The sequence below is a fragment of the Moschus berezovskii genome, chromosome 3, assembly GCF_049115385.1.
Source record: "Moschus berezovskii isolate FMDL1 chromosome 3, NW_MosBer_1.0, whole genome shotgun sequence".
Taxonomy (NCBI): Eukaryota; Metazoa; Chordata; class Mammalia; order Artiodactyla; family Moschidae; genus Moschus; species Moschus berezovskii.
In genome coordinates, this window is record NC_142462.1 from 98,629,182 (window position 1) to 98,636,934 (window position 7,753).

General features: G+C 39.2%; 1 pseudogene; it reads right to left on the reverse strand.

Moving 5' to 3' along the window:
• Window positions 1–206: 206 nt before the first annotated feature.
• Window positions 207–1,030, reverse strand: LOC129551970 (tropomyosin alpha-3 chain pseudogene; annotated as a pseudogene).
• Window positions 1,031–7,753: the final 6,723 nt, after the last annotated feature.

Genomic DNA, 7,753 nt, shown 5'->3' on the forward strand with positions numbered 1-7,753 from the left:
CCTTAATCGTTGTTCCCAAAGGTGCTCAGCCTCTAGCCCAACTGGAATCTCTGGGGAGAGGCAGAGACAGTTTGGCGAAAAAGACACAGGAGTTGGGGGGGGGGTGGGGTGGGGCGGTGGCGAAAGGAGAAAGCAGCCTTCCAGTTAAAGATTAGCCCTCAGTTTAAAGGTCAGCTTCAGGCAGGCTGGCCGCAGCAGAGTCGGGGTTAGAGGGAGGAGCAGCGGCAGGGCGGGGCTAGCGTGCTGCACATCTCATTCAGGTCAAGCAGAGTCTGGTCCAGCATCCTTTGTGTACAGAGGTGCTCCTCTTTGGTGCATTTCAGTTTATCTTCCAAATCATCAATTGTCTTTTCCAGCTTGGCTACCGATCTCTCAGCAAACTCAGCACGGGTCTCTGCCTCCTTGAGTTTATCGGTAAGGATCTTTATCTCTTCCTCATATTTGTCTTCTTTTTGAGAGTACTTTTCTTCAGCAGCACTCAGACACTTCAGGTTCTGGTCCATCAGTCTGATTTGCTCATCTTTCTCTCGGCAACGGGACTCTGCCAGCTCAGCTCGCTCCTCTGTGCGTTAAAGTCTCCCTCAATAATCACCAACTTACCAGCCACCTCTTCATACTTCCTGTCCGCCTCTTCTGCAGTGTGCTTAGCTTCTTTGAGTTGGATTTCCTGGAGTTCCATTTTTTCTTCATCTTTTAAGGCTCGGTTTTCAATAACCTTCATACCTCTCTCACTCTCATCAGCGGCTTTCTCAGCTTCCTCCAGTTTTTGCAGGGCAGTGGCCAGGCGCTCTTGAGCTCGGTCCAGCTCCTCTTCAACCAGCTGGATCCTACGGTTCAAGGAGGCCACCTCAGCCTCAGCCTGTCCTCGGGCCCGTCTTTCTCCCTCCACTTCCCGCTGGAGGCGCTCGGCCCTCTCCTCTGCATCATCGGCCTGCTGCTGCAGAGCCTGGATCTTGCGCTTCACCGCCTCGATGGTGGTGATCCCGGCCATGGTCCCCACCCAGCTCCCGCTTGCCTTCGCGTTCCTGCCTCCGCTCCGCGTTGCAGCCTCTTCTCGCCCAAACTCTGGTTCTAATGTTTGTTCTTCCTCTTCAAACTGATTTTTGTCTCTGAGGATGTCCTGTAATTTTTTGTTAAAAGGTAAGCATTATTGGGTTAAAGGATCTGTAGTAAACAGGCCTTTTGTAACATAATGTTAAGTTTGAGAAGAGAGGAAAGTGTTCTATATAGACCTATGATTAAGTTTCAATCTTTTTTAAAATTTATTTTATTAGAGTATAGTTGATTTGCGTTGCTGTGTTAAAGTCTCAGTGTTTTTTTAAGCTGTGCCCTTGGACTGGGAATTTCATCAGTGCTTCTCAGATACTTTTTCCTCTTTTACCTGGACAGACTGATTAGATGGGGCTGGGGCTGAAGTTGGGTATTTCTTTTCCTCTGGGTAAGTTAGGTTCTGATAAAACCATAGAATGTTAGCCTCTGGGGAAATACGTTTTTCTGAGGGTAGAAGCATGAAGGGATTTTTCTTTGATACTCGCTGTGAGGACCGTGAAGGTAAAACTCAGAAAAGTGCGGGGTCTCCCCAATGACTGGTTACCGCTGAAGTTCTTAACTCTCACACTTGTCCACACTGAAACTCTAGCAACTGATCAATTACAGTTCAACCTCTTTTTTCTTGATTTCCAAAGTTTCTTATAAATGTTACATGATGTCTGCAAAAAATTTAACAACTTTGGTTCAAATGTTTTTAAAGTTCATAGACTGATTTATATATAAACTTTTACATGTATCATACTCTGGCTAAAATACTGCATAATATGTTAATTTTTCTTTTCAAGAATACAAATGCTGCTGCTGCTGCTGCTAAGTTGCTTCAGTCGTGTCCGACTCTGTGCGACCACATAGATGGCAGCCCACCAGGCTCCCCCGTCCCTGGGATTCTCCAGGCAAGAACACTAGGCATCTACTTTTATTAATGAGACTGCTGATGTATGTCATATCAAAATCATTGTTATTGTTCAGTCACTAAGTCGTGTCTGACTGTTTGCAACCATGGAATGGAGCACACCATGCTTCCCAGTCTTTCACTATCTTCTGGAGGTTGTTCAAACTCATGTCCATTGAGTTGTGATGCTATCTAACTATCTCATGCTCTGCTACCCTCTTCTCCTTTTGCCTTCAATCTTTCCCAGCATCAGGGTCTTTTCCAATTAGTTGGCTCTTCGTATCAGGTGTCCAAAGTATTGGAGCTTCAGCTTTACCATCATTCCTTCCAATGAATATTCAAGGTTGATTTCCTTTAGGATTGACTGGTTTGATCTCCTTGCTATCCAAGGGACTCTCAAGAGTCTTCTCCAGCACCACAATTCAAAAGCACCATTTCTTCAATGCTCAGCCTTCTTTATGATCCAACTCTCACATCCACACATGACTACTGTAAAAATCACAGCTTTGACTATATGGAACCTTTGTCATAAAGCGATGTCTTTGCTTTTTAATATGTTATCTATGTTTGTCATATCAGAATACTTCTTAGCTTTTAATCTACATTTTCAGAGTGCAATTCATATTCTTCCATCTTTTCTCTTCAGTTCAATTCAGTTCAGTCGCTCAGTCGTGTCCAACTCTTTGTGACCCCATGAATCACAGCATGCCAGGCCTCCCTGTCCATCACCAACTCCTGGAGTTCACTCAGACTCATGTCCATCGAGTTGATGATGCTATCCAGCCATCTCATTCTCTGTTGTCCCCTTCTCCTCCCGCCCCCAATCCCTCCCAGCGTTAGAGTCTTTTCCAGTCTTTTCCAACTGGTCACATGAGGTGGCCAAAGTATTGCAGTTTCAGCTTTAGCATCAGTCCTTCCAATGAACACCCAGGATTGATCTCCTTTGAATGGCCTGGTTGGATCTCCTTGAAGTCCAGGGGACTCTCAAGAGTCTTCTCCAGCACCACAGTTCAAAAGCATCAATTCTTCGGCACTCAGCTTTCTTCACAGTCCAACTCTCACATCCATACATGACCACTGGAAAAACAATATATTATACTACTCTTCAAATACATTTTCTGCAATGTGTCATTTATGGTTAAAATATTCTAAAATATATCATTTTTCTTTTCTTATAGAAACTGCCAGTTGTATCCAGACTCTATTATTTAGTCATGCAAAATTTACAGAGCAAAAAAAAGTGTTTTCAACTACAGACTCTGAAAGATAAATTATGAATATGGCCTAGGAATGAAATTCCATTTCCTGGCATAAATACAATAGTGCTGGATGTAAATACATAACTTTTAAAGATGATCAAATATGGATACTTAAATTGAACGTGGAGGATGTCTAGTGCAACCTCTCAGGCAATTAAGAACCTCTCAACAGTACCGCTGGAAAGCAACCATATTATCCTTTCCTAGTAAGACCCTAAAAAGCCCTTTCACATACACAATGGATTTTATCCCATGACTTTCAAATATGTCACTAACAGACTGTGATGGTTAAACACTGTATACTGAGTGAAAGATGATGGGTGAAAGAAGGGAGGGAGAGAAAGAACTGAGACTACAACTCTCATCTCCAGACTCCTTGCCAGGAATGATGCTATCCAGACTGCCTAGAGAAAGCAGACTCCTGGCAGCACTATGTTACAAGGAAAATCATCCACTGAATGTCATTTAGGTACCACTTAGAATTTTCCAGATGTCTCCACACAAAGCTCTTTAACAATTCTATTTTATTGCCTGATGGAGGGGACTCCTACAAATTTTGTATTTATTGTCTCACCTATTAAGTCCATTATTGAAGCATTATTCATGTGATACATTTTTTAAATTATCAACTTTGTTCACATCTCCTAGCATCTCCCTTCACTTCCATTTATATGCACACAAAGATTTTATTAATCCAAGACATTTTTAAGGAGGTTTTATTTTGTGTTAGGTAATGGAAGTACAGTGTAATAAGCCTATATACCGTAACAGTATATGCAAAGCATTTTAGAAGAATAAGTCTACTATCCAAAATAACATAATTCACTCTTAAGTTTAAAAGCATGGCATTAGAAAAAGTTTTTCTGTATTCATTAATACATTCTACAAATATTTATTATGTGCCCAGTATATATCAAACATTGTTTTAGGTTCTGTTGACACAGTTCTGAACAAGAGTTAACATTCAAATTTACAATCTTGCTTGGGGAAAGGTAGGCAATAACAAGTTAAATTTTATAAATATATAGTATATAAAATGGTTAGGACTGCTAAAAAGGAAGATGAAGCAGAAAAATGGGATAACAGGCATGAAAAGGTGCAATTCTGAACAGAGATCCAAGGAAAGTGTCAGGGAAAACATGACATTTAAATAAAGACTTGAAGGAGGTAAGAGAGCAAGTTTTGTGAATTCCTGGGAAAAGAGCTTTCCAGACAAAGGAAAAAGTAAGTGCAAAAGCTTTGAGACAGGAGTTCACCTATATTATAAGAAAATTCTGGATGCCAGTGTAGCTGAAGAAGAGGGAGAGAGAGTAGAATGAAAGAGTTCAGAGAAACCAGGGCAGCCAAATCCAAGGCCTTTGGGGTCATAATAAAAAACCATGAGAGAGTTCTGGAAGGGTGACACGATTTTACTTATATTTTAACAGGTCCCCTGAAGGCACTGTGGAAAATAATGGGGCACGGGAAAGAAAGCAGAAGGACTAGAAGGTTATCATACAGTGATCTCGCTGAAGGCGATCGGCAGTGTGGGTCATTTCATTAGCATGAGATGTGTCTGGTGGGGATAGTATACTCTTGAAGTGAATGTGAACTATGAGAGCATGCATTTTGACCTCAAGCTTTTTTAGCCTTATCAACTGCAAGAACGGAGTGACCATTAATGGAGATGAGAAATACCATAGGAAGAGCAAGCTTAGACATTATGTGTGAGTTGCCTACTAGAAGTCCAAGAGAGATTTAGATGAAGCAATTCCTCTTCCTGGCATTCCGACTCGTTTCAGACACAATGTGTACATTTAATGTGTACACAATGTGTACACTGACTTATATGAGAGATTTAAGTCCATGAGACCAGATTAACTTGTAAAACGGAAATATATATAGAGAGAAGAGGTTCAGAAATTGAGTGGGAGTCATTCCATTATTTAGTGGTTGGAGAAATGAGGAGCAACCAACCAAAGGAACTGAAAGGAGTAAAATTCCTGGAAACCAAAAAAGTTTCTTAAGAGGAGAAGGATCAGTTGTGTCAAAAGGTGCTGATAATCAACCGTGTTGAAGATTGAGACATGGCATTGGATTAACTATGTAGAGGTCGGTGGTAACCTCTAAAACTCTTGACAAAAGTAGTTTTAGTGAAGTGGTAGCAATGAAAGCTAGTTGGAATGATTCAAGAAATAATAAAGGGGAAAAAAAATCAGAGGCTGTGGGTAGAAAAACTTCTTAAAGAGTTTTGATGTAAAAGAAGACAAAGGCAAATGAAGACCGGAAAGTTTTATTTTTCTTTTCTTTTTTTAAAATGGGCAAAATAGGGTGGATTTTCTTCTGTTTATGGATGTTTGAGACTTGGTCAAAAACAAAGAAAAGCAATATTTTAAAGAATCCATGTGCCAAAGAGAAACAAGAAAATAAGATAATATAATCTTGGCACAGCTATTTTGAGGACAGGGAAAGCATTAATATTTGAGGGTAATGGTTGGCATAATTGTAAGAGCAATGGTTTATATTGTACTTCATAAACACCATATGACCTTCTTTCAAACACACTAAGCTGCTTCTTCCTATGTTTGCAAAACCCACATCCTTGAATGAATCTTAAGAGACAAAAAGGTGAAGACTAGAAGCAGTGTTTTTTTGTTTGTTTGTTTTTTAGTATATATGAGCACAGAAGCAGAGTTTTTAATTGCAGGAGAATATCCAAGGATTTTAAAATTCTTTCACTTTTACTAATGTTTTGTGTAAGTCACTCTTGGAAAAATGCAAGTCAAATGTCAATTAAACAAATATTTCATTTCCAGAAGCTTATAAAACTTAAAAGGATAATCTGTTTTTGGCTATTTTTATAAAATAAAATTATCTTTGGGGAAAAATCTGAGCAATTTTATGGTATTGTTATGTAAATTAAATAATACTTTTAATAACCAGCAAAGGAGAATAAAACTAATACCATCTACAGTTGTTATTAAGTCCTAGTGCCAAAAGTTGTTAACTAGAAGAAGTCTCATTCCATGCGAGGAAGTTCAAGGTGCTGACACTGTCAGGGAATACAGAACAACTTAACGTTACAGATTACAGAACAAATCTTTTTAACATGTTGATTTCTCACACTATTGGAAATACTAAAATAATTAAATATCGCAACTACTTTTGGTTTGAATTCTTTGGTTCTCTCTCACACACACATTCACACATACACACACAGGGAGAAACCTAAAACAAAAATCCCTAAAAAGCAATAACTTAGCTAGGAATGCAGAATAGACAAGAAACGAAAGAAAGCATTAATCCCAATACTAAAGAGAGTATTTTTATTGTGAAGAAAAGATTAAGAATAAGAAAAAGAAATTGCCAAGTGTTTAATGAACTGGAGGCTGTAGTAAAATAGTATTCATTTTCCTAAGGAGAAAAAGTCACTCATAACACAACATGAACAATTACAATCCATCTCTTGTTTTTATCTCCTTTGAAATAAAATATACTCTGTGTTCTCAACATGTGGAGAATGATACTAATGTCAATAGAGAATAACACAAAAATGGAATCAGCATAATTATGCATGAAGGAAAATGGCAACATTCAAATCATGATATATCTTGCACAGGCAGATTTCCCTCACTATATTTTTCAGAATGTAAAAGCCATTGATGTAGAGTAAAAATTTAAAATTAAGTAGCATAAAAAAGTTCAGTTCCTTTATCTGTGACATGCTGCAGAAAAAATCTGGATGATGAAAGAGAAAGTTTGCATCATTGAAATCTCAGTCAACTTTACTTATTTCACAAATTAAATGGAAAATACCTAGGCCCAAGTGATCATTTTAAGTACCCACACATATGACTTTGACACTTTTCATTTTCACTTTCAGGATAAAAAAATCATTCCAATCATTATGGGAAAAAGAAACTCATCTCTGGATATTTTTAGAGGAAAAACACAATTGCATCAGGAGTTAAGGTCTTAGGGTCCTTGACACGGTGGTTGTTGTTCAGCTGCCAAGTCATGTGTGACTCTGTGACTCCATCGACTGTAGCACACCATGCTTCCCTGTCCTTTCTACTTCTCCTTTTGCTTCCAATCTTTCCCAGCATCAGGGTCTTTCCCAATAAGTTGGCTGTTTCCATCAAATGGCCAAAGTACTGGAGCTTCAGCTTCAGTCTTCTCCAGCACCACAATTCAAAAGCATCAGTTCTTCGGGGCCCAGGCTTTTTTAATGGTGAAACTCTCACATCTGTACATGACTACTGAGAAAGTCATAGCTTTGACCATATGGACCTTTGTCAACAAAGTGACATCTCTGCTTTTTAATACGCTGTCTAGGTTTGTCATAGCTCTCCTTCCAAGGAGCAAGTGTCTTTCAATTTCATGGCTGCAGTCACTATCTGCAGTGACTCTGGAGCCCAAGAAAAGAAAACTTGTCACTGCTTCCACTTATCCCCTTGTATTTGCCATGAAGTGATAGGACCAGATGCCATAATCTTAGTTGTTTTTTTTTTTTAATGTTGAGCTTTAAGCCAGTTTTTTTTACTCTCCTCTTTCACCTGCATCAAGAGACTAC